The sequence below is a fragment of the Moschus berezovskii genome, chromosome 16, assembly GCF_049115385.1.
Source record: "Moschus berezovskii isolate FMDL1 chromosome 16, NW_MosBer_1.0, whole genome shotgun sequence".
Taxonomy (NCBI): domain Eukaryota; kingdom Metazoa; phylum Chordata; class Mammalia; order Artiodactyla; family Moschidae; genus Moschus; species Moschus berezovskii.
In genome coordinates, this window is record NC_142475.1 from 61,594,815 (window position 1) to 61,620,850 (window position 26,036).

Sequence of the window (26,036 nt, forward strand, 5' to 3'; positions counted from 1 at the left end):
TGGTGTCAGGGTCCCCTGACCATCCGACTATTGTCCCTGCAGCCAGAGGGAGGGACTTAACAAGGGGACTTCTCTCCCCAGCCCTGGTTCTGCCTCGTGCTCATGTGTGCTCAGTCACGTCCGACTCTTTGCAACCCCATGGTCTGTAGCCCGCCAGGCTCCTCTGTCCATGGGCTCTTCCAAACAAGAATACTGGAGTGGGTTGCCATTTCCTTCTCCAGGGGATCTTCCTGACCCAGGGATCGAACCTATGTCTACTGCTTGGCAGGCAGATTCTTTTCCACCGAACCACCTAGGAAGCCCTCTAGTGCTGCCTAGATAGTCCTCATCAGAACCACCTTCCCAAGCCCTCAGATGACAGACAGCGAGTCCCAGCCTTGCCACTGGGACTCGCAGTCACCTGGGAGCTTTCTGCAAACACCGGTGCCCAATCTGGGGAACAGTGTTGCTAAAAAGCTCCCCAGGTGATTGTGATCTGCAGCTTGCTCCTCCGGGGACCTGCCGCCCGTTCCTGCTGAGGAGGTGGATTCATTAGAGCTGGGGACAGGTTCCAGAAACCAGATGCCTCCGGGGCTTCGCAGCTGCTCCTGGTTGCCAGCTCATTACTGTGTCCCGGCCCTTGGGAGAGGCAACAGGGGTGGTGTTCTCCTTACATGTGCCGGATGTGGGCTGGGCCCCGTGTGTCCTGTGCCCCTGGGCACTAGGTGGCCGGCCCGGGGTGTGCCTGAGCCCTGTGGGGCACCTGGGCTTCCTCCGGGTGCTGCCTCCTCCTGCTCTGGGCAGGGCCCGGATCCCTGCCCCTGGACCATGTAGGGTCATCCTCAGATGGCCTCAGAGTCTCAGCATCTCCCAGGACCCAGTACCTGCTACCCCAGTGGGACTCAGTGACAACCAGTCATAGGCCTGGGACCAGTCAAGCAGCACAGCCCCGGCAGTTTGGAATCTGAACTTGAACCTGCCAGGGATGCTGAAGTCTGGTCGAGATGATGCCCTTGCCCTCTTTTGGGTTCAGAATCATATTTTTCTAGCATTTTTTACATAGCATTTTACATTTTTTACATTTTACATGGTTCATTGACTTCCAGAGAAATTCTTTTTCGTAAGTTCTCCCGGGAACCAATCACTTTCTGAACACTGTCTCGTAGTCAACTTGTCAGGATCACAGAGGGAGAAACAAGCTTCCCCAGGGAGTTGTGACACATTTGCACATGACTGAGTCAGGATTCGAACCGTGGTAATTCTGACTCCAAAGCTCATTCCTTGCACAGAGGTGGACCGTAGTTCCAATTATGTAAAACCAAACTGTTCCGTATGGTGGCTACTAGCCATACGGGGCTATTTAAATAGAAATTAATAAAAATTAAATATAGTTAAAAACTCGGTTACATCAGCCAGAGTTAAGCTGCTCCGTAGTCACTCGGGTCCCGTATTGGACAGTGTAGATAAGGAACATCTCCAGCAGTGCAGAAAGTTCTATCAGTGCTGAGCTAGAGTGACCACATGGCGGAGACATGGCTCTGGGCCCAGCTTGCACAGTGGCTGAGGACGGTTAGAGAGCGGGGACATGGTGAGCCAGCCGGCTCACTTTGTTGCATGCGTGCTAAGTCGCTTCACCTGTATCCAACCCTTTGCGACCCTGTGGACTGTAGCCCACCAGGCTCCTCTGTCCGTGGGATTCTCCAGGCAAGAGTACTGGAGTGGGTTGCCATGCCCTCCTCCAGGTGATCTTCCCGACACAAGGATCGAACATTCGTCTCCCCCATTGGCAGTCAGGCTCCTTGCCTCTAGCGCCACCTGGGAAGCCCCATGTCACTTTGTTGGTGTCCACTAATAGAGCGAGCGACCAGCTGTCCTGCTTTGCCGATGGATTTTCAGGGACTTGGGACTTGCTTGGTTAATTCTGGGAAACAGGAACGTTCCCAGGAATGTGAGACATCGGTCACTTTGTTCACTACACTGTATCCACGTAGACCTCCTGTTTGTGCTTAGGTCCAGGACGCAAGAGTTGAACAAAGAGTTGCTCCAAGGTCAAGGGTGGGGGGAAGCTAGCTGATGAAGTGGCAGCATAATCTGGGAGGAGTGCTTTGAGAAAGAGGAGTACCAGGTAGTCTGTCCCCAGAAGTCTTTCCCTAAAGGGGATGCACCTGAGCTGAGAGCAGACACCTGGACGCGGTTAATCAGGTGAAGGAGTTTGGAAGTGGGCGGAAGCTCAGTAGTCAGCCCTGGGTAGTTAGGAGTCGGAAATCTTGGGAGCTGGTTCTGACTCCGCTGTGATCCTGCTGTCTTCACTGCAGGCAAGTTCCTTTCCTTCTACATGTCAGATTCTCCCATCTATAAAACCAGGCATTTAGACCAGACACCCCCAATAACATTCTCTGCCTTCACCCATGTCATGCTTTAATGGTGGCACAGTTTGAAAAGAGTAGGACTAGGGCTGACCCACAGGGTTGCAGTTTTGCTGAGATGGTCCTGAGTCTGACTGTTCAATCTCCAGGAAGTCTTCTCTTCCTCCTTCACTTCCTTTTTAATTTATTTTTTAATTGAAGTATAGTTGGTTTACAGTGTTGTGTTAATTTCTGCTGTACAGCGAAGTGATTATATATATATATTCTTTATACATATATATTCATTTTCTATTATGGTTTATCACAGGATAGATATATACATATACTTAATATTTGTTTATTTATAAGGGTCGGACATGACTGAGCGACTTCACTTTCACTTTTCACTTTCACACGTTGGATAAGGAAATGGCAACCCACTCCAGTGTTCTTGCCTGGAGAATCCCAGGGACGGGGGAGCCTGGTGGGCTTCCGTCTATGGGGTCACACAGAGTCGGACACGACTGAAGTGACTTAGCAGCAGCAGCTGGGTCTTAGCTGCAGCACACAGGATGTTTAGCTGTGACATATGGAATCTAGTTCCCTGACTAGGGGTCAAACACGCACCCCTGTGCTTTAGAAGCATGGAGTCTTATGCACTGAACTGCCAGGGAGGTCCCCAACATGGCATATGATTGTCAAGATTAGGTGATGGGAGTTGAGAGGGCAGGGCAATTGATGAAAGCTGCAGTAGTTATCTTAACATTGTTATCCACAACCTATGTGCTTATTTATTTTCATTCAGTCATTTTCATTCATTCACATATCTCCTATGTGCTTATTTATTTTCATTTCCTAATTTCTGATTCTAAATAATTAGGGTTGCCCCTGTGACCCTGTCCTTTGCATTTCCTTGTCACCCCTGGTCAGAGTCACACTGTGTCACAGTAGCCAATTCACATACTGTCCTTGGAGCCTGAGATCCTTGAAGATGGGAACTCTGTCCTCATCTCCATCTCCCTGTACCTCTGGAGCTGTCTGGCATGTGATAGTCAATCATCATATTCTTATTGAGCAGACCAACCTATTACTTGCTTGTGTGGTCACTTTTGACTTTGTTGTGGTTGTCAGAGCTACTATTATAAAATGCTACAGACTGGGAGCTTATAAAACAGCCCTGTAGTTCTCACTATTCTGAAAATCTGAGATCCGGGCACCAGCATGCTTGGGCAAGGGCTCTCCTCTCATTGTGTGTTCACGTGATGGGAGGAGTGAGGGAGCTATCTGGGGTCTCACTTACAAGGGCACTGATCCCGTTCATGAGGGCTCCACCCTCAAAGGCCTGACTTCCTAAAGCCATCACACTGGGGAGTTAGGATTCCAACATGGGAATTTGGAGGGGGGACACAAACATTCAGACCAGTAATACTTGTTATGATATGTATATTAATTATTATATGCATAATATGCATATAAATGATGCTGAAGCTCCAATACTTTGACCACCTGATGCCAAGAGCTGACTCATTGGAAAAGTCCCTGATGATGGAAAGAATGAAGGCAGGAGGAGAAGGGGACAACAAAGGATGAGATGGTTGAATGGTATCACCAGCTCAATGGACATGAATTTGAGCAAACTCCGGGAGATAGTGGAGGACAGGGCAGCCTGGCATGCTGCAGTCCATGGGGTTGCAAAGAGTCAGACACGATTTAGTGACTGAATCATGACAGTACATATAGAAAACTGCACGTCATGATTATTTTTGCACATGTATTGATTTGAAACATGAAATGGCAGATGTTTGGAGTTAGAAGGCAAAAGGAAGCAAACAGTGGCATGCTCAGGTGTAAACCATGGAAGGGTCTCCTGCTAACAATGTGATCCTGGACCAAACGCCATAGATCTTCCAGTCTGTCTGTTGAATGCCTCCTCTGCTTAGCGCAACAGGAGACAGATGCTGACTGGCTTAATTCTTCCAAGCAGGCAACAGGAGGTTTGGAAATGTTCTTAATAAAACTTTCTCATCTTGATTAAGAAATTATATACATATATATATATATTTTTTAAAGCAGATTTTTATTCTCTTAGTTAAAACTTAAGGGTAATGTGAACATATAGAAAAATTGCCTTCCTCATACAGGCTCAGGGAGGCAGTGGTAGGGAAAAGTTGGATTAAGAGAGCACTTTGAACTAATTGCAGTGTTAGCTTTTCTAAGTGACTGTGGAAACTGCTGAGTGTTCACAAGTAGCTTTTGCCGGGGCCCCCTTGAATGTGCAAGATAAGCTAGTTACCTGTGCAGTGATCACATTTAATATTTTTTCAAAATTTATAAAAAGAATGAATGTGCTTAAAAATCTTTTTTTTTGAGTTAGTTAAATATTGCCCTGGGGAGTTTGGGAGAGAATGGATACACACACACACACAGACACACACACACACACACACACACACACACACACCTGGGGAGTTTGGGAGAGAATGGATACACACACAGACACACACAGACACACACACACACACAGACACACACACACAGACACAGACACAGACACACACACACACACACACACACACCACACCACACCACACCCCGCCCCGAGTCCCTGTGGCTTGAATGGGAGGGGAGTTTGGGAGAGAATGGATACACACACACGCGGCTGAGTCCCTTTTCTGTCCACCTGAAACTATCACAACATTGTTAATTGACTATTTTCCAATATAAAAGAGAAAGTTAAAAAAATATTGCCCTGCTGATATTTTTACATTCCTACTAAGTCCTTTGAATAGTATAAAATTTCAGCCTAAGTTATGCAGATTATCATGAATCCTGAATAATAATACTTATTATAAATAGCATTTGTTGAGTATATAGTACATAGTAGCCACTGTTCTGCTGCTGCTAAGTCACTTCAGTCGAGTCCTACTCTGTGTGACCCCATAGACGGAAGCCCACCAGGCTCTCCCTTCCTTGGGATTCTCCAGGCAAGAACACTGGAGTGGGTTGCCATTTTCTTCTCCAATGTGTGAAAGTGGAAAGTGAAAGTGAAGTCGCTCAGTCGTGTCCGACCCTTAGAGACCCCACGGACTGCAGCCTACCAGGCTCCTCCATCCATGGGATTTTCTAGGCAGTAGTACTGGAGTGGCTTGCCATTGCCTTCTCCGAGCCACTGTTCTAGGGGAAAGTTATATTAAATAAGTGATTAAGAGTTGTTGGAAATAGTACAGAGCTCTTGTAATTGAACAGGATTATGGGTATATGTTTATAATCTTATTAACATATAGATATTTTTATTATTATTAACATAGGAATAGAATGAATCAAGGCTAAGAAAAAACAGCAAGTGATAAGCCAATAAAATTACAAGGTGAATTCACTGAGGAGGAGTAATTATTTGAATTATTGTTTTTTTGTTTAACATTTATTAAGCGTCTTCTGGGTAACAGGCCCTGTTAGGTACTTTTACGTCTGCTGTTTTATTTAATTACAATGCCTTCATCACTTGCAGATAAGATTTCCCATGGGCTTTCTTTGACTAATGAGTTAACCTAGGCCGTGGTTTGCAGTCCTGTTTGTGCTGTACAGTCACCTAGGGATCTTGGGAAAACTATAGTGCTGAGGTTTTGTCCTTAGAGATTCTGTTTTAATTGTGCAGGCTGGGGACCCAGCAGCGATATTTTTAAAGATTTTCCTCCTGCCCTTGTGAAATTTGGTTGAGCCGGAGTGAGAACCATTATGGTAGGTCATTTGAGATGTTATTTCATTGGCACAAAAATATTGCTTTAAATTCTTCAGCGATAAGCAGCTATTGTAAGCTTTGGGAGTTTGCTGTGCCAGGTGGATGCAAGCAAAGCATCTGTTTTCCTTTGTCTGTTTCCTATTAAATGGAATATGGAAAGTGTCAGAATGAGGATTGAATGAAGCAGGCTAGAAAACGTTACCCTCAATGTCCCAGACCCAGAATTTCCAGGTGCACTTCATTTGTCACCTGGGTTTTGCTCTGTGGTGGTTTCAGAAATGTCATGCCAGTGACTTGCATAATAAGTTTGTTCGTTTGTTTCTTGTTTCTGTTTTGCTTGAGTAACTTCTGCTCTAAAAGGTGCGTGCGTGTTAAGTTGCTTCAGTCATGCCAGTTATGACCCCTGGACTGTAGCCCACCAGGCTCCTCTGTCCATGGGATTCTCCAGGCAAGAATAGTGGAGTGGGTTGCCATGCGCTCCTCCAGGGGGTCTTCCCAACCCAGGATCAATCCCACGTCTCTTTTGTCTCCTGCATTGGCAGGTGGACCCTTTCCCACTAGTGCCACCTGGGTTCCTTTAAATGAAATACATACATTGGTACAGAGTATCGATCTGTGAATAAAAACTTTAATAAGAGGACACGGGAATTATAAGGAATTCTTTTGGTGGAAGGGATATATAGGTCAAAATGGCCTCCTTAAAAATTGTGTTTGCTGTCACAGTGAAGTTAATATCAAAACATTTTTTAAAAAGAGTGTTCAGGGAGCTCAGCTTTCCTTTAAAAATTGTTATAGCCTGAGATCACATTATAGAGAATTAAAAAGTGATCTATAATCCAAGAACATACCCAGACCCTAGAAAAGGTTTTTTGGTCATCTTCAAAAATAGGTTGATGCTTCAATGGGAGCTTTAGTCCTGCCTAGAGAATCCCAGGGGTCGTGAAAGTGTGACATAATTGGTGATCAGGTAAAGAGAAGATTCCATTAGACCTGCCAAGTATTTTCCCCTAAAATAAGCAGCGTTTCTGGTAGGGGCAACTAGATAGCCTTCCGTTTAAGACCGCTGTCCCACTTTTTAAAAAATTTTTATTTACTTGGCTGTGCTGGGTCTTAGTTATGGCGTGTGGGATCTTTAGTAGTGACATGCAGGATCTAGTTCCCTTATCAGGGATCAAACCCAGGCCCCCTGCATTGGGAGTTCAGAGTCGTATCCACTGGACCACCAGGAAAGTCCCTGATGTCCCCCTTTTAAAAACATTATATTGCGTTAGCTAAGAGGCCTTGCAAATTGTATCATCCTTTCGGACCTGAGGTTCTTCACTGGTATCACGAGTGGTGGGGGTGTTACTTTTCCAATGGAGCTTTGCTGAGTGTCTCCAGTGGCTTAGGGAGCCCTGGGGGAGGAGTGTTGAGCTGACACCTCTCTGGGTTTTCCACACTGGTCTCAGAGCTGCTGTCTGAGGGCAGCTCTGGATGGGTGCTCCTTTGCAGAGACATTAAACCCCTTCATGTTTGCATGCGTTTTTGAGGACCTGGTATGAATCAGGGTTCAATACTAGGGGCGGGGGACAGCAGAATGACCAAAATGAGTGTCTGCCCTCAGGTAGCTTCAAGTGTCTTGGAGGCGACAGGCTACACAAATAATTCAGCATTTCTTCAGCTAGGTCAGGGGCTGGGTGGGAGAAGGAGGCTGGGCAAATGACTGTGTGAGTGAGTCCTGGGTGCAAGAAACAAATGACAAGTAGGGGACAGCTCCCTCCTTGAGTCACTGGCTAGTCACTCCCGAAAGGAAAGGACAGAGGAAGGACAGGGCCCACATGGGAGGCTTGGCATTTCCCCCAGTGGACTCAGGGATGTGGCTGTGCTGGTGTAAGAGCTCTCAAGCCAAGAGGAGGATCTGGGGTCTCAGAAGACCACAGGGTCAGCCCTGAGGCCTGGGAGGGACCCTGAACGTGTTTGAACGTGTTAGTCGCTCAGTCGTGTCCCGACTCTGCCATCCCATGGACTGTAGCCCACCAGGCTCCTGTGTCCGTGGGATTTCCTGGGCACGAATACTGGATGGGGTTGCCATTTCCCTCTCCAAACCCTAAGTCAAGGTCCTGGAATTTGGTCCAAGGGTCTTGTGATTGGTGTGGCTGGGATTCTTTGAATGCTTGACCCTCCTAGCCCAGGCAGGTTGCCCTGGCAAGCCCACCTGCTGGCATGTCCAGGTCTACATACCCGATGTCTCTCTTCCTGCCTCTTGTGCTTGACATCATGAACCAGCCATCCTGCCTATGGGCCTTCCCATATGCTGCCAGTTTTACTTGGATCCCCCTCGGTTGGGCAAATTCTAACTTGTCTTTTTGTTTGCAGCTTAGATAACACCTCCTTGGGGGAAGTCTTATACCCAGCACTTTCCCTCCCCTCTGAAATTAATTAAATACCGTTTTCTGTGATTACCCAGCACCTGTACTCATCGGAAGCTCAGCATCTTAACCATTGAATTGATAGGGCAGTCTTTATTCCACTAATCAATGAGAGCTCTTTGTGGCTGGGACAGTTTAATTACTGGAATTAATCCCATGGCCACATGCCTGGCACACTGCAGGTGCTCAGCAGATAGGTCTTGAGTGAATGAGTGTCCTCACTTGACAGCAGCAGCTACAGAAGCTCAGAAAGGTTCAGTGACTTACCCAAAGTCACACAGCTCTGAAAGACCAAGAACGGACTGGAGCCCCTGCTATAAGTCTAAAGAGGAAAAAAGATCAGATCCAGTTTCTAGAGTCTCCCATCCAAGTACTAACCAGGCCCAACCCTGCTTAGTTTCTGAGATTGGATGAGATCAGGCGTGTTCAGAGTGGGATGGTGGTAGACCGGTTTCTAGAGTCATAGTCCAGCTTTTCTCTGTCCACAGAGAGGAAGTGAGAGAAAGCCACCCTTGTTTTGAGATGACTTTCCTTCTAGGGGAGACATACTCTCTTTCCTGGTTTGTCTCTAAGTGATGGAAAGACCAGCCTAATCTTCATGGTCTTAATAAAGAGTTTTGTGAGAGCAAGTTAGTATACTTTTTTCTAATTTCTAGGACTTTTGCCCAGGACCTTAAAACAATTGTTCCCAAGTAAACAGCTTGTCTTATTTTCTGCTTTGTAAATCTGGTCAAAGAATCAGAAAGAAAGAAAATAAAACCTTTATGTAATTGGAAAACATAGTGAGTTGAGAGACCTGTCACCAGTTTCTGGGCGTCTGTGTGTAAGTGCGTGCACACAACACACACGCAGAGTGTGGACCCTGTGCTTACCTGTGAAGCCTTCACTTGTGAGTATGCTTTGCTGTTGTTCAGTCGGTAAGTCACGTCTGCCTCCTTTGCGGCCCAATGGACTGCAGCCGGCTGGGCTTCTCTGTCCATGGGATTTCTCAGGTGAGAATCCTGGAGTGGGTTGCCATGCCCTCCTCTAGGGGATCTTCATGACCCAGGGATTGAACCTGCGTCTCCTGCATTGGCAGGTGGGTTCTTTACACTGAGCCACCAGGGAAACTTGGTATGCCTATGTTGTTCTAAATGAAATGGCTCTTTTCTTTGGCCACTGAGCAGTTTTCTGATTATTCTTGAAAAGGGAATTTTAAACCACATTCAGGCGACAGCAGAAAGGAAGCCTGTACTGGCGAACAAGAGGATTGCTGGCAACGCAGCCAGAGTGGTTGCCGTGATCAGCTGATAACATTCCCCCATGACAATTAGGCAGGGCCCCCAAATCTTTTGTGAATAAAGGGAGGCTGGTTAAGTGGCTTCCGGTAGTCTCGGTCCCTGATAACAAGCAAAGAGAAAACACTTCAGGCAGCTAAAGATTTAATCAAAATGAAAGCCAGAAAAAAGCATTCTCTTTCTCTTGTAGGCAATAATGAGTGTCTAGACATTGCAGACCTTGCTCTGATCTTCACACTTGATGCTAGTGAATGGGTTCGAATGGGATATTGTTTAACTTGGGTTTTATGAAAACTCCCTTTGATTCATAAGTTTTTGTGAATCTCTTTTGTGAGCATTTTGAGGGTGACAAGGATGGTGTAATGTACGTTTGTTTTCCCTTCTCTGTGGTGTAGATACCAAAAGCAGGAAGCGAGTTGGGTGGAATGACAGACCAGTTCAGATTCAAGTTGAGCTGAGAGTTTTTCTGAGACCCGGACTTGCTGAGGTAGCCCAGAGTCCCAGCATCCTTTATCATAGAATTATGAGTCTGAAAGGACAGCCAGGCTCCACCCTTTATGTCCCTGGGACAATTCAGTCCAGCCAAACTGTGCCCCTCCATCAGAGGAGTTTGATTTGGGGTTTCTCTTTATTTGCTATGCAGCCTTCAGCAAATTTACTTGACTTGCATATATAAAGAACTCTTAGAACTTGACATCTCTGAATGTCCATTTCCTTCTTTTTTTTAATATCTTCATTTCTTTATTTGTCATATACCTGACTGTTTTGAATGTTAAATGAGAAATACATTTGTGAAACGTCTTCTGTAAAATATAATGGTTTGGAGAAATATTATTTGGCTTGAAATACTACTGGACAGAAATGTTATATGGAGTTGTTATTCTTGGTACAGGAGAAAAACAGTAGTGATTAGGATTTACTGGAGGCTTTTTGTGTGCTGTGGTCTTGTGACTTGCCTAATCCTTGCTATATCTCTGTTTTGCAGGAGAAGAAACTGAGCCCTGGAGTTTGAGTAATTTGTTCAAGGTTACCAAGTTGGTAAGTGACAGAACCAGATTTGATTGTGGCCACCTGGATTCAGAACTAAGAGCTTCATTTGAATTGTCTTGAGCCTCACAATAGCCCTCAAGAGCTGAGGTTCAGAGAAGTAACTTTCCCAAGTTCTTTTCAGTGGTAAGGGGTTGTCTGAGTCCGTTCAGGCTGCTGTGGCAGAGTACCGCAGACAGGGTTGCATATAAACAACAGAAATTTAATTCTCACAGTTCTGGAGGTTGGCAAGTTCAAAATCAAGATGCTGGCAGATTCAGTGTCTGGTGAAGGCCCACTTCCTGTTTCTTCGTGCTGTAACCTCACATGGTGGAAGAGGCAAGAGAACTTTCTGAGGTCTCTTTTCTACGGGCACTAATCCCATCTGTGAAGGCCCTACCCTTGTGACCTAATCACTCCCTAATACCATCATGCTGGGGGTTAGGTTCCAACATACGAATTTGGAAAGGGGATGCCAACAGTCCCTTTCAGAGTTGACTGAAAAATAATAACTATATCTAGGGGAGCTCATCAGAAAGGGAAGTCCCCAAGTGTCAAAAATGGAGAGAAATCGAGAGAAATCCAAGCCAAATGGTTATATGAGCTGAAGGCACAATAACTTATGGGGTTTTTGCACCCACAAAGAAGCTGTAGAGTCTGGGGGTTAAGGTTTTGAGACCACAGTGGGCCTAGAAATGAGACTTGGGCCCAAGGTAGACATGAATTTCCAGGAGCTTTAAACATGTAATGTTTAAAAGGACTGGAAAAGCCCCACTGTCAGGAGAAACAGAGAGGAAGCTTTTTTTGAGAGGAAAGAAAGTCACCAGGAAGAAATGAAATATCTGGGGCTATACCATCTGTGGTTGTGGAATCTATATTGTTATTATCACGAGATATGAGAACTTGAGTTGAGAAATTAATATAGAAATTGGCTGTCTACTGTGGGACTCTCTAGCACAACACTAGGGATTGTGTTGTGTGTTTACACAGTCACTCCACTGGGTTATTTCAACAACCCAGACCTGACGGACTCTCGCAGAAAGAACTCTGAAGATGAGTGCATAATTAAATCATATGGACTGTTTAGGAAAGGAGTGACTAGAGTTGAAAGTAAAAAACCATCTAAAAGAGACTATCGACAGTATCTTTTTAAATGATTAAAAGCTAGAGAGAATACAAAAATGCAATGAAAGGTGGAAAAAGAATAAGTTGATTTGAAAAGCTGCCACATAGAAGTGAAAAATAGTCATTGAAATTAAAATCCAACAAAGGCGTTAACTGACAGACTAGATGTCGTGAAAGATACTTAGTGAACTGGAAGACAGTAATAACAGTTGACGTCTGTTTAGTCCTTAGTGTGTGCCAGCCACTGTTCTGTGTCCCTGTATTAACTGATTTAATCCTCAGAACAAACTTCTAAGGAAGGCATTATCATTATCATCTGTGCTTTACAAAGAAGCTAAGGTGCAGTAGTTTAAAACACTTGCCCAAGGTTGCAGAAGTGCTAATGACGGAGCTGGGGTTTGACCCCTGGCTGTCTTTTAGTGTAGCCTAGAGTCTGTGTATGCAGTTACTACACTGTAGAGTATCATTAAGAATAAGCACTAAGCAATAAAGAGATGGGAATACGGTGGAGAGGCATAGAGGAGTGGAGGAGAGGGTCTGCTTGTTTCTCAGCACAGGGGCTAGGGGAGAGGCAGCATGAGAAGACAGAACGATCAGCTGTCCCTTCAGATCTCCTCCAGTTCTGAGGTTCCAAGAATTTGTGATCCTACTGAGAGCAGACAATTGTAAAAAGGGGCAGCAGAGCCTCTGTTTCCACTGTTGTATGCATCAATGAGCTGATGTTTGACAGATCTCTGGGGGAAAAAAGAGAAGCCCTGACTAGCATTTGCCCATCTCTGTGGTATCAATACTTCCACCATGAACAGTTTCAAGCTACCGACATGATGTCACTGAACACGGGTTTGGGAGGAGGTGTGCACAGTCGGCTCTTTCGAGCCAGCCCGAGCCAGCTCAGCACACTAGTGCTGACGTTCATTCTGTTTTAAGCTCTGATCTCCGGGTTGTGCATCCAAGGGGCAGAATTTTCAGGCAGTAGTAGGATCGTGTGTGGTATCACGGGGACGAAAAGAGACCGTGGGACAAGAGTGAAGCTCTGCTCCCCTTTCTTCCCTTGAATTTGATAAACAAACCATTCTGTGAATGTAGTTGGGCAGATTGGCATCCTTATGACCCTGTTCGTGAGAGTAAAAGTGAGTCCAAACTCTTTGAAGGCCATTCCAGCATTTTAAGTGCTTGTACCTTTTGACTCTTGCAACTTCAAGGATTTTATCTTATAAATCCCATTTTTCCTATATATAAATACACACACACACACACATGAAAGTGAAAGTGAAATTTGCTCAGTCGTGTCCAGCTCTTTGCGACCCCATGGACTATACAAACCATGGAATTCTCCAGGTCAGAATACTGGAGTGGGTAGCCTTTCCTTTCTTCAGGGGATCTTCCCAACCCAGGGATTGAACCGGGGTCTCCTGCACAGTAGGCAGATTCTTTACCAGCTGAGCCACAAGGGAAGCCCATATATGTATAGTTTCCAAGGATTTTATTTTATAAATCCCACTTTTCCTATAGTAACACATCTTACGTATAGTGTGAGGTTGTGTGTAATGTAAGCTCCTTGCAGCATTGTTTGAAATAGCAAGGCCCTGGAAGCAACTGAAATAAATGTATGTCAGAAAAGGAAGATGGAAGAGATTAAGGTATATCCTTACAGGAGAATACTGGGCCACTGTTTAAAGTAATACGTCATATATACCAAGAAGGAATCCGCTCCAGGATGCATTCTTTTTTTTAATTGTTTTTCTTTTTATAGTTGGCATATAACATTATGAGCTTCAGGGGTACAATATAATGATTCCATATTTGGGTATATTGCGACATGGTCACCACACTAAATCTGGTTAATACGTGTTGCCATGCATAGCTGCACAATTTTTTCTTGTGATAAAAACTTTGATGATGTATTCTCTTAGCAACTTTTCCGCATATTTTTTTAAGATTTATGTATTTATTTAATGGCTGTGCTGGGTCTCTGTTGCTGCGCACAGGCTTTGTCCAGCTGTGGGAGCTGCTCTCTTGTTTCCGTGCCTGGGCTTCTCGTTGCAGTGGCTTCTCTTGTTGCAGAGCCCGGGCTCAGTAATTGTGACTCTCAGGCTTAGTTACCCCGTGGCACGTGAATCTTCCTGGACCAGGGATCGAACCCATGCCCCCTGCACGGGCAGGTGGATTCTTAACCACGGGACCACCAAGGAAGTCCCAGAATGCAGTATCATTAACTATAATCACCATGCTGTACATTACATTCTCATGACTTATTTATTTCAGAACCGTAAGTGTGTACATTGGACTCACTTTACCTATGTTTCCCAACCCCCAACTCTGGCAACCCCCAGTCTATTCTCTGCATCTATGAGGGATTTTTTTGTTGGTGTTTTTTAGATTCCACGTAAAAGTGAGATAATACAGTGTTTTTTCTTTCTCTGACTTATTTCACTTCGCATAATGCCCTCAGGGTCCATCTCTGTTGTGGCAGATGGCAAGATTTCCTTCTTTTTTTACTGCTGAGTAATAGTTCATTATATATATATATAACAGATCACACTTTCTTTATCCATTCTTTCCAGGATACATTCTTAGGTTAAAAAAAAAAAGCTCTATGCAGAAAAGTGTGTGTGGTATGCTCCCTCCCATGTTTGGGGGGGAAAAAAAAGGAGGAGGGATTAGTGTTTATGCAAACCCACCCACACATACAAACGCTTAATGATTTTGCATAGACTTTGCTGGAAGCACACCAAACAAGAAGGTGGTTGTGGGCAGTGCCATTGAATTCTTGAGAAGTCTCAGTGATGGTGGGTTTGGGGTGAATGAATGATGTCTTATTGTATATCCTTTTTTAAGCAAAAAATTTTTTAAGCATAAACATATGTTCTTGTTAAAAACAAACTCGTTAACAAAAAACTTCCCTTTGTGAGCTTTCAGTCGGGACCCCCTCTTAGATTTAGAGGAAATTGGCAGGTCTCCGTGGGGTTTCTGACCCCCAGGATTTGTGGAGCATGTGCCAAGCACCAGGCACTTGCCTGCGTTGTCTAACACTGTGGGTCTCTCCATGGCCTGACTCTGCCTGGACTCCAGTAGTGGCCTGGTCAGTGTGTGAAAAATAGTAATCCCATTTTCAGGAAGAGGGGAGGCAAAGTCTTTGTGGGAAGTCACGTGGCAAGCAAGAAGGGGAAGTGGAATTCACGTGGCACTTAAAGAAATCTTAAAAGTGCTTTGGGAACAGAGAGAACCCAGCTGCTTCTTAGCAATCCCTGTTATTTGGTAGGCATCCGTCTCTCCTGCCACATCCCCAGCACCTCTCTTGAGACCACGTGGACGTGTTCCATCAGTATTAATTTTTCCACCTCTAAGATTCTTTGCTCTGGAAAGTTGGAGCTGTGTTCCTGGACCAGATGAATTGCTGATGTGTTTGGAAACCACAAAGGCAAGGAGAATTTGTCCTGTGGTGTCCTCCTTTTCTGACTTATCTGCACAACTCTCCTGTTGAGTTTTGCATCATCAAAGATCTAACAGACACTTGCTCTGTTCACTTAAAAAGAGCGACCTTCAGGGCCTTTCTTAGCAAAGTAGATGTTCCCAGAGGTGCTTTGCTGTTGCCCTTGTTGTTTTCCGAGATCAGTCACATTTCTAACTCATCATGAAATGTCTTATGGAACCAGAGGCTTACTCTTGCTCTCTCTCTTTTATCATTTGGTAGTAAATAGGTTATTCATCTTCAGCGGGATGTTTTTGTGATTATATCAACAGTAGTCCAAATGGGCAGTAAAACTGGAGTGAAGACTTAAGTTCATGGACTCAAAATAAAGAAAAAACAACCTGGGTATTTAAGAGTGTAGCATCATCTGTAACATTGGGGTGAAATTCTTGCATGGGAGGGCTGTTTGCTGGTGGTTGTTTCTATTTTGTGGGCTCAACCAGACAGCATCCTTCAGAGATTGTAAGTTTCATTTCCCGTCGCGCATCGTGGGCTGTAGTGGTTTTAGTTTACTGTGAGATGACTGTATGTCAACAGTGTTATTTTGACTCCCCCAACAGTAATTCTATCTTCACTGCCTGAATGCAGGTACAGAGGAGATTGAAATGCTATTTCTTAGCTGCCGCCTGTCCTGACTCCACCTGCCTGTGCTCCCCTTGCTCTCATAGTGTGTAATTAAAGCAATTATCTTACTGGCTTTAAATAATTGTAGTTGTTTGTAGCTATCTCCACATCAGACCAAGTGCCAAGAAAGATGGTGTGGATCATCTTGCTTCCTGTGTGCATAGCTGGCATGCAGCTGATGCCAGAGCACTTCAAATTTCATGAGTTAGGTTTCTTTTGAGCCCCAAGTTGAACGGCCTTCCACAGAAAAGGGATTCGCTGGTTTACGTAGCTCCAAAGTGCAGGGATGGAACCGAAGGCACGGAGCCTTAGACTGTGTTGCTAAGGCTTACACAGGTTTTCCTCATCTCTCAGCGCTGCCTCTGATTTCTTTTTGGATTGTGGTGGCAGAATATGTCAGCACTTCTAGCAGCAAGGGGAAAAAATGCCCCTTTCCAACAGTTCAGCAGAAATCTCAGGAAAGAGAGGTTTCTTCTTCAGTGTCTCTGATTGGTCTTCTCTGGGTAACATGCCTGTTCCTAACCCATCGGTGGCCAGGTGAATGCGATGCTCTGATTGGCCACCTTGGATCAAATGCCAGCCCCCGCAGAAGCTGGGGTAGGGTCTGCTCTCCCCAGAGCTCAGGAACTGAGAATGAAGGCAGGCAGATGTTCCCCGGGGAAATCTGGAAACCATTTGTGAATGGGGGGTAGGCAGAAGCAAGATGTCCAATATAGTAAGTTTTTAATCAGTGTTTACTCAGTGAATGAATTAACAGATGAATGAGCAAACAAGTTCTGCCGCTGATTCTGTGAGCGGGTTCTATGATATCCGGAGTGGGGTTTTAACAGATGGAGCCTTTGCAGAGAGCCTTGAAATCAAGTCATGTAAGGATGACATTAAATTAGCTGAGATATTTAACAAGAAATAGACATATGATAGCTGTTCCCAAACGTTTGAAGGGTGTTCATAGGGACAGAACATTTGCTGGCTTCCTACTTTGTGTCATGCTTGCTGGGCTAGATGCTTTAATTGCCATCATCCTGCTTTTATTTTCATTTTATTTTTATTAGACCACCAATTTATGTTCATTATAGAAAGTCCAACAATGTACACACAAAAAAAGAGAAAAATAAAAGTCCTTCCATTAACTACCTAGGACTTATTGCTATTAATATTTTGGGGTGTATTCTCTCAATCTTTTCTCCCTATTTATAGATGCATTAAAAAATTCTTATTTAATCATGATTGTTGTGTTTGTCAGAGAGAAATTGTGGCTTAGAAAGTTGCCTGAGGTTCCAGGCTTAGGCACTAGAATTCTAGGACCAGAATTTGGTCCACATCTGTCAGCCTCTGAAGCCCTCTCTCATTCCCTGGTTTTTGATTTACCTGCTGCATAACCAGCAGTCTGTGTACTAATAGGGTTTTACTGCAGTTCTGTTCTGAGAATCTTGATTTCATCACTCTTTGTTTATCCACAGACTCATCTTTATTCATATACTCGGGAAATATTTCACTGGGTGCTTTGTGGGCGCTGGAGGTAGCCCAGTGGATAGCATTCCGGGAAGAATGAGCTCCTATCTCTTGCCAGAGACATTGAACAAAATTTCTGAGCTTCCCTCAGATTGGATCATCGCAGGACACACCTCTGTCTCTCAACCAATCATGGTGACAGAGGAAATAGGATAACACTGATTGGCTTAGACCATTCTGGACCCACCCCTGGAATTTTAGATGAGGTCTGAATGAATGAGGGATGCTGCTTAGCGGAAGAGAAATGGAATAGATGCTGAAGAGGCAACTGCTATCTCTAAGTGTTTAGGATCTGGCTATAGAAAGATAAGTAAGGCATTGTACCTACTGTTTAAAAGTTCACATTCTAGTGCGTTCCTGAGAGTTTGACAGTGATCAGAGGAAGGGCTATTTACATTGTTGAATGTAAAAATGCATTACATAATTTTTTTCGTTCTTAGAGTGTCCTTGTACATAGGTGTTTCCATTTTACGGAGAGGAAACAAGTTCAGAGCGATTAAGTGGCTTGCCGCAGTTGCACACCTAGGAGAGGAGCAAGGTGTTTCAAGGCTGTGAATCTGGTATTTCTTCCTCTTCTTATTGTGGTAGTCATGGAGAAAATAGACCGCTAACAGAGACCCTTCAAAGTTTTGCCTAATGACTCCTCCACAATAAGCAGGGCTTGGGAGTAGTTACTGCTTTTCATTTCAGGCTTTTGTTAGAGGATCATGCCTCCTTTTTTTTCTTTAACTCTGGATGGGAGGAAAATGCCTCTCCCTGGTCCAGATAAGTAAGAGATAATTGAATGAACTTCTGAGAAAAGCAGAACCATTGACAGCTCACAATGCATCAGGAGAGATGGTTGCATTCAGATACTTTTACAAAAATGATTTCTCTCTTTTTTTGACTTTGTTGCCTGAGGCTTCCATTTGGTTTTAAAATAGTAGAGTAACTATTATGGAATCATACACAGTGCTTCCTCCCCCTGGGCCCCAAGTTAACTTGCGTGTTCACAACACAGGATACATTTTTTGGTAAAGTGTTTATGGAAAGCCCAGTGTGATTCCTAAATTAAGCTGCCAAAACTAGGGCAAACAAACTGGATTTTCTGGTTTTCTCAGATTCTGCTGAGACTTAGCATCCAACAGAGCAAGAGATGATTTGCTGAAATCACTTGTGTGCTGGTGGTAAGATGTCTGTATTCATACTGTTGCCTGCACCCAACCTAAGCTTTGCTGCCAGGTGAAAGGGCCCCCACTTTTTTTTGTATACATTCTTTTAAATTAATTGATTATGGATTTGGCCACATCAGGGTCTTGATTGTGGCACGCAGGATCTTTTCCATGGTTCACATGGATTCTCTAATTACGATGTGTGGTCTCAGTAGTTGAGGCATGAGGGCTTAGTTGCTCTGCAGTATGTGGGATCTTAGTTCCCTGACCAGGGATCGTGCCCGAGTCCCCTGCATTGCAAGGTAGATTCTTTACTACTCAAGGTCCTTGTTTTTGTTCATAGATCTCCTGATCTCATTTGTTTCCATCTGTGCAGATGTAATTTCAACCTGAGAGAAATGAACGAAAAGAGAGAAATCAACATGATGGTTGCTGATAAGCTGACCCATAAGGTTTTCAACTTAGATGCTGTATTTTTGAGATCCTGTGTTGGCTTTTCACTTCTTTTTCAGGTTATTAGTGATGATAATTCTTTTATTAAAATCTATTCACATTTCTATTAAGTTGGCTATTGCATTTTGGATCTTGGGGATGGAGAGCTGAACAAAGAAATAGTCTCAGTTACTAGTAGCCTTTGGTGGCTCTCCTCTGACCAAATCTCCTCCCAATCTGTTCACACTAGTATCATATTTTTGGTTCTGATTTACTGTGGGCCTGGCAAACCTATGAAAGAGGAAGTGAGGTCTGAGGGTAAAATGCATAGCCTTTAGCATCAAATAAAGACCAGAAAAACCAGATTGCTGGGCTCATCTAGTTGACCCTGGAGGGGGCCCAGTGTGGTTGTTATTGGGGCTGATACTTACGTGCTGTTTGTTGCCTCGTATAACCTTGCTCACCCGAATGATATGAACACCACTGTCATAAAGGTGGCAGGATTCATGGAACCTGGGAGCAGACCATCTTGTTTGTGTGTGGGTGAGTGTGTGTATACCTGGACATATGTGTCTGTATAGATGTGCATCTTGCTGCCTCTGTGACAGTGGCTTTCAAACTTGCCTGTACGTTAGAATCATCTGGGGATCTTTTAAAATTTCAAAGCCAGGGCTACACACAAGATGAGTTAATTCACTGATTCTGGGCTGGGACACAAGCACTGGTAGTTATAAAGATCTCCAGGCGATTCCAATTTGCAGGCAAGTTTAGGAACCCTTGGCATTTGAGAATTATAATAACAATATCATTATTATCGTTTGAAGATGGAGAATCCCAGGGATGGGGGAGCCTGATGGGCTGCCGTCTATGGGGTCGCACAGAGTCGGACACGACTGAAGTGACTTAGCAGCAGCAGCAGCAGGGATAATGGTGGGCTTCCCTGGTGGCTCAGTGTTAAAGAGTCCGCCTGCCAATGTAGGAGACACAGGTTTAATCCCTGGATCAGGAAGATACCCTGGAGAAGGAAATGGCAGCCCATCCAGTATTCTTGCCTGGAAAATCCCATGGACAGAGAGGCAAGAAGCCTGACGGGCTACAGTTCATGGGGTCACAAAAGAATTGGATCAGACTTAGCGACTGAACAACAAGAACAAGAGCTGATGGTAATGACAGTGTTCCTAGCCACCGTTTATCATTTACCAACTGCTGCCTATAAGGCAGGCAGTGTCCTGAGTATCTAAACAGCAGGATCACATCTAATCTGCATGGCAGCCCTGCAAGATAGCTTTATAGGTGGTTGAATAAGGAAAGGAGGAGGTCATGTGTTTGTAACTGATGTCAGCTACAGAGTTGCTTAATCCAAAGTGTCAGGTGAAGTCTAGAAAGATGGAGTTGTTGGGCTCCTTTAGTTGATCCCAGAGTGACCACTGTGGTCATTGTTGGGGCTGAGATTTAGGGCTTGTTTGTTACCGCAGCATAACATGTCCCATCCTGACAAATGCAACCATCCATTTTAATAACCACAGTTTGATTTAGAAGTTGATATGCAAAAGAACATGTTGCAAGGTTATAAATTGAGGGTGAGTTTATTTTGGCTTGTGGCTTGGAAAGAGAAATGAGTGTATTAAACCAGGCTGTTAATCTTGGGCTGGTTGATTCATCCATCAAAATCAATCCAAGGAATCAGGTGTAATAAATTAATAAAACATAACCTTGTGTTTACACAGCACTTTTCTCAATGGAATACATGGTGCTAATGCAAACCTCATGCCACAGCTGGTCTTTTGACACATCCTAGGAGGACTGTTGCTGAGAAAGGCTTTCTTATCTCTCCTTGCTATTCTCTGGAACTCTGCATTCAGATGCTTATATCTTTCCTTTTCTCCTTTGCTTGTCACTTCTCTTCTTTTCATAGCTATTTGTAAGGCCTCCCCAGACAGCCATTTTGCTTTTTGCATTTTTCCATGGGGGTGTTCTTGATCCCTGTCTCCTGTACAATGTCACGAACCTCCGTCCATAGTTCATCAGGCACTCTGTCTATCAGATCTAGTCCCTTAAATCTATTTCTCACTTCCAATGTATAATCATAAAGGATTTGATTTAGGTCATACCTGAATGCTCTAGTGGTTTTCCCTACTTTCTTCAATTTAAGTCTGAATTTGGCAATAAGGAGTTCACGATCTGAGCCACAGTCAGCTCCCCGTCTTGTTTTTGCTGACTGTATAGAGCTTCTCCATCTTTGGCTGCAAAGAATATAATCAATCTGATTTTGGTGTTGACCATCTGGTGATGTCCATGTGTAGAGTCTTCTCTTGTGTTGTTGGAAGAGGGTGTTTGCTGTGACCAGTGCGTTCTCTTGCAAAACTCTATTAGCCTTTGCCCTGCTTCATTCTGTATTCCAAGGCCAAATTTGCCTGTTACTCCAGGTGTTTCTTGACTTCCTACTTTTGCATTCCAGTCCCCTACTATAATGAAAAGGACATCTTTTTTTAGGTGTTAGTTCTAAAAGGTCTTGTAGGTCTTCAAAGAACTGTTCAACTTTGGCTTCTTCAGTGTTACTGGTTGGGGCATAAGCTTGGATTACTGTGATATCAAATGATTTGCCCTGGAAATGAACAGAGATCATTCTGTCATTTTTGTGATTGCATCCAAGTACTGCATTTCGGACTCTTGTTGACCATGATGGCTACTCCATTTCTTATAGGGGATTCCTGCCCACAGTAGTAGATATAATGGTCATCTGAGTTAAATTCACCCATGCCAGTCCATTTTACTTCACTGATTCCTAGAATGTCGACGTTGACTCTTGCCATCTCCTGTTTGACCACTTCCAGTTGCCTTGATTCATGGACCTAGCATTCCAGGTTCCTATGCAATATTGCTCTTTATAGCATTGGACCTTGCTTCTATCACCAGTCACATCCACAACTGGGTATTGTTTTTGCTTTGGCTCCATCCCTTCCTTCTTCCTGGAGTTATTTCTCCACTGATCTCGAGTAGCATATTGGACACCTACCGACTGGGGAGTTCCTCTTTCAGTATCCTGTCATTTTGCCTTTTCATACTGTTCATGGGGTTCTCAAGGCAAGAATACTGAAGTGGTTTGCCATTCCTTTCTCCAGTGGACCACATTCTGTTAGACCTCTCCACTGTGACCTGCCCGTCTTGGGTGGCCCCATAAGGCATGGCTTAGTTTCATGACTTCCAAAGAATAGCAAGGAGAGATAAGACAGCCTTCCTCAGAGATCAATGCAAAGAAATAGGAAAACAACAGAATAGGAAAGACAAGACATCTCTTCAAGAAAATTAGAGATACTAAGGGAACATTTCATACAAAGATGGGCTTGATAAAGGACAGAAATGGTATAGACTTAACAGAAGCAGAAGATATTAAGAAGAGGTGGCAAGAATACACGGAAGAACTGTACAAAAAAGATCTTCACAACCCAGATAATCATGATGGTGTGATCACTCGTCTAGAGCCAGACATCCTGGAATGTGAAGTCAAGTGGGCCTTAGAAACCATCACTATGAACAAAGCTAGTGGAGGTGATGGAATTCCAGTGGAGCTATTTCAAATCCTGAAAGATGATGCTGTGAAAGTGCTGCACTCAATATGCCAGCAGATTTGGAAAACTCAGCAGTGGCCACAAGACTGGAAAAGGTCAGTCTTCATTCCAATCCCAAAGAAAGGCAATGCCAAAGAATGCTCAGACTACCGCACAATTGCTCTCATCTCACACTCTAGTAAAGTCATGCTCAAAATTCTCCAAGCCAGGCTTCAGCAATACGTGAACTGTGAACTTCCAGATGTTCAAGCTGGATTTATAAAAGGTAGAGGAACCAGAGATCAAATTGCCAACATCCGCTGGATCATGGAGAAAGCAAGAGAGTTCCAGAAAAATATCTATTTCTGCTTTATTGACTGTGCCAAAGCCTTTGACTGTGTGGATCACAATAAACTGTGGAACATTCTGAAAGAGATGGGAATCCCAGACCACCTGACCTGCCTCTTGAGAAACCTGTATGCAGGTCAGGAAGCAACAGTTAGAACTGGACATGGAATGATAGACTGGTTCTAAATAGGAAAAGGACTATGTCAAGGCTGTATATTGTCACCCTGCTTATTTAATTTATATGCAGAGTACAGCATGAGAAATGCCAGACTGGATGAAACACAAGCCAGAATCAAGACTGCCGGGAGAAATATCAATAACTTCAGATATGCAGATGACACCACCCTTATGGCAGAAAGTGAAGAGGAACTAAAGAGCCTCTTGATGAAAGTGAAAGAGGAAAGTGAAAAAGTTGGCTTGAAGCTCAACATTCATAAGACTAAGATCATGGCATCTGGTCCCATCACTTCATGGGAAAGAGATGGGGAAACAGTGGAAACAGTGGCTGACTTTATTTTTCTGGGCTCCAAAATCACGGCAGATGGTGATTGCAGCCGTGAAATTAAAAGATGTTTACTCCTTGGAAGGAAAGTTATGACCAAGTTAGATAGCATATTAAAAATCAGAGTCATTACTTTGCCAGCAAAGGTCTGTCTAGTCAAGGCTGTGGTTTTTCCTGTGGTCGTGTATGGATGTGAGAGTTGGACTGTGAAGAAAGCTGATCGCCGAAGAATTGATGCTTTTGAACTGTGGTGCTGAAGACTCTTGAGAGTCCCTTGGACTGCAAGGAGATCCAACCAGTCCATTCTAAAGGAGATCAATCCTGGGTGTTCATTGGTAGGACTGATTTTGAAGCTGAAACTCTAATACTTTGGCCACCTCATGTGAAAAGTTGAGTCACTGGAAAAGACTCTGATGGTGGGAGGGATTGGGGGTGGGAGGAGACGGACTGCAAGGAGATCCAACCAGTCCATTCTAAAGGAGATCAATCCTGGGTGTTCATTGGAAGGACTGATGCTAAAGCTGAAACTCCAATACTTTGGCCACCTCATGCGAAGAGTTGACTCACTGGAAAAGACTGATGCTGGGAAGGATTGGGGGCGGGAGGAGAAGGGGACGACGGAGAATGAGATGGCTGGATGGCATCACCGACTCGATGGACATGAGTTTGAGTGAACTCCGGGAGTTGGTGATGGAGGCCTGGTGTGCTGTGATTCATGGGGTCGCAAAGAGTCAGACACGACTGAGCGACTGAACTAGCTTCCAATAAATAAATAATTAAAAAAATAAAAACTAAGGATGGATACTTTCTCATTAAACCTGTATTCTTCTTTTTTTTTCCTTGTCCAGTGAATACTAAATTTTATTTTTTAATTTATTTTTGATTGGAGAATAATTGCTTTACAAAGCTGTGTTGGTTTCTGCTGTACAACAGCCGTGAATCAGCTATAAGTGTACACATAGCCCCTCCCTCTTGAGCCTCCCTCCCACTCCTCAACCTGTGTTCTAATGTGAAATCAGCCCCAGGATTTTAGAGAGGAAGCTAGCTGAACCAGTTAAGCTTCTTTTTAACTTGGGCTTTATTGGTTCTCTCCTGGAAAGATTTCTTTTTCTTCCTTTTTTAACCTTATACAGTATCTCTTCTTCTGTGGCCTTGAAGCTGTGAGAATCTAAACTCTTGCCATGCTCTTAGCTCCTGTTTGGCATATTCACATCATACTGTCTAAAGCTCTGTATTTCAACCGTTGTCCCCCATAGCTGGCGACCTCATCGTCTGGCTAATTTGAGAACAGGGAGTCAGTTTACATCTCACCTCCTTGTGCTGCTGATCCATTCCCTGGGTCCAGGGCTGTGGCCATGCTGGGGGTTCGGAGTAGGGTAAAGGCCCTAGGACTGGGTTAACTCACCCTGTCATCTGTTTGACCAGCTGCCATGGTTTGAGTGCATGCCTTGTGCCAGGCATGGTGCCCGGCTCTGTGCTAGCACTGCGGATGCAGGGTTGACATGACAGGCATGGCTCCTGCCCTGGTGAACCTCACAGTGTTCAAGGCAGTACACAAATCACCATGCAACTACAATTATGATATGTCCTTGAAATAAGTAACACCGGTCCTGAGAACTCTCACAGCAGGGACTCTGACCTGCTTTGCTCAAAGTTCAGATGCCTGGTGGTGATGAAGAGCTCAGGTGAGCCGTTGAAGGCTGGAGGCTTTCAGAGTAGCATTTGATCCCAAAAGCAAGGTAGGACCAGGTGAAAGTTTCACGATGAAGCCCACAAACAGCAGTAGGGTCCTGGTGATTTGATCAAGTTCAGCATAAGGGCTGGACGGATCCTCCCTATCTCTCCCCACACCCCCAACGCTGACTCCCCCGCACCAAAAGGAATGGTCCTTTCCCTTTACTTTCCCGGCTGCCTGTCTGTATCAGTTTCTTTGGCAATTGTGTGTTGCTTTGAATGATGATAAGGTCGTGTGTCTTTCATCCCCTGGAAGGGAAGGCTGTTTCCTGTATTCTGTGTGTTTTCCCCAGTGTGTGACCCTGGTTGATCAGTTGGGTCATGAAAAGACCTACATTTTACTAGTTAACTTTGGTTTGTGGGCCTCTTGCATTCTTCTTGCATCCACAGCAGCAGATCAAGAAGAGTAACAGGTGGCCCCTCCAAAGGCCTCCGAAGAGCAGATTCACGAAAGCTTCTGTTGATTGAGGCAGTGAATGGGAAAATACTCTCAACTTGGGAATAGTTTAATAGAAATTAGTTCACCTAGTTTTCTTTCTGCCCCTGTGATTGTTTCCATTCACAGAATAACTAATGTCCAAGAGCCTCTTATTTGCTTAAGCGCTTCTGGCCCCTTCCTTCAGGTCTGCTGCCATCTTCCTTGGACATGTCTTCCATTGCGCCTTCATTTTTCTCCTCTTTACATGCTTCTCTCTTCTGATGCCATCTTTTTGAACAGATAAATTTATTCAGAACATTGAAGGAAATAAAATTCTTTCATCCCTCCTTTCATGTTGTCATTGAGTTTTAATTTCTCTGGTGCCATCTGCCGTTT

At 44.3% G+C, this 26,036-nt stretch overlaps 1 protein-coding gene across 5 annotated transcripts in view; it reads left to right on the forward strand.

Annotated features, from left to right (window-relative positions):
• Positions 1-26,036, forward strand: part of CYRIB (CYFIP related Rac1 interactor B) — a 148,548-nt gene that overhangs the window by 27,697 nt on the left and 94,815 nt on the right. For all 5 annotated transcript variants that reach the window (XM_088844865.1, XM_088844867.1, XM_088844859.1 and 2 more), the window contains exon 2: positions 10,734-10,786. The gene's annotated coding sequence lies outside the window, so the exon portion shown is untranslated. The remainder of the gene's footprint in view (positions 1-10,733; positions 10,787-26,036) is intronic.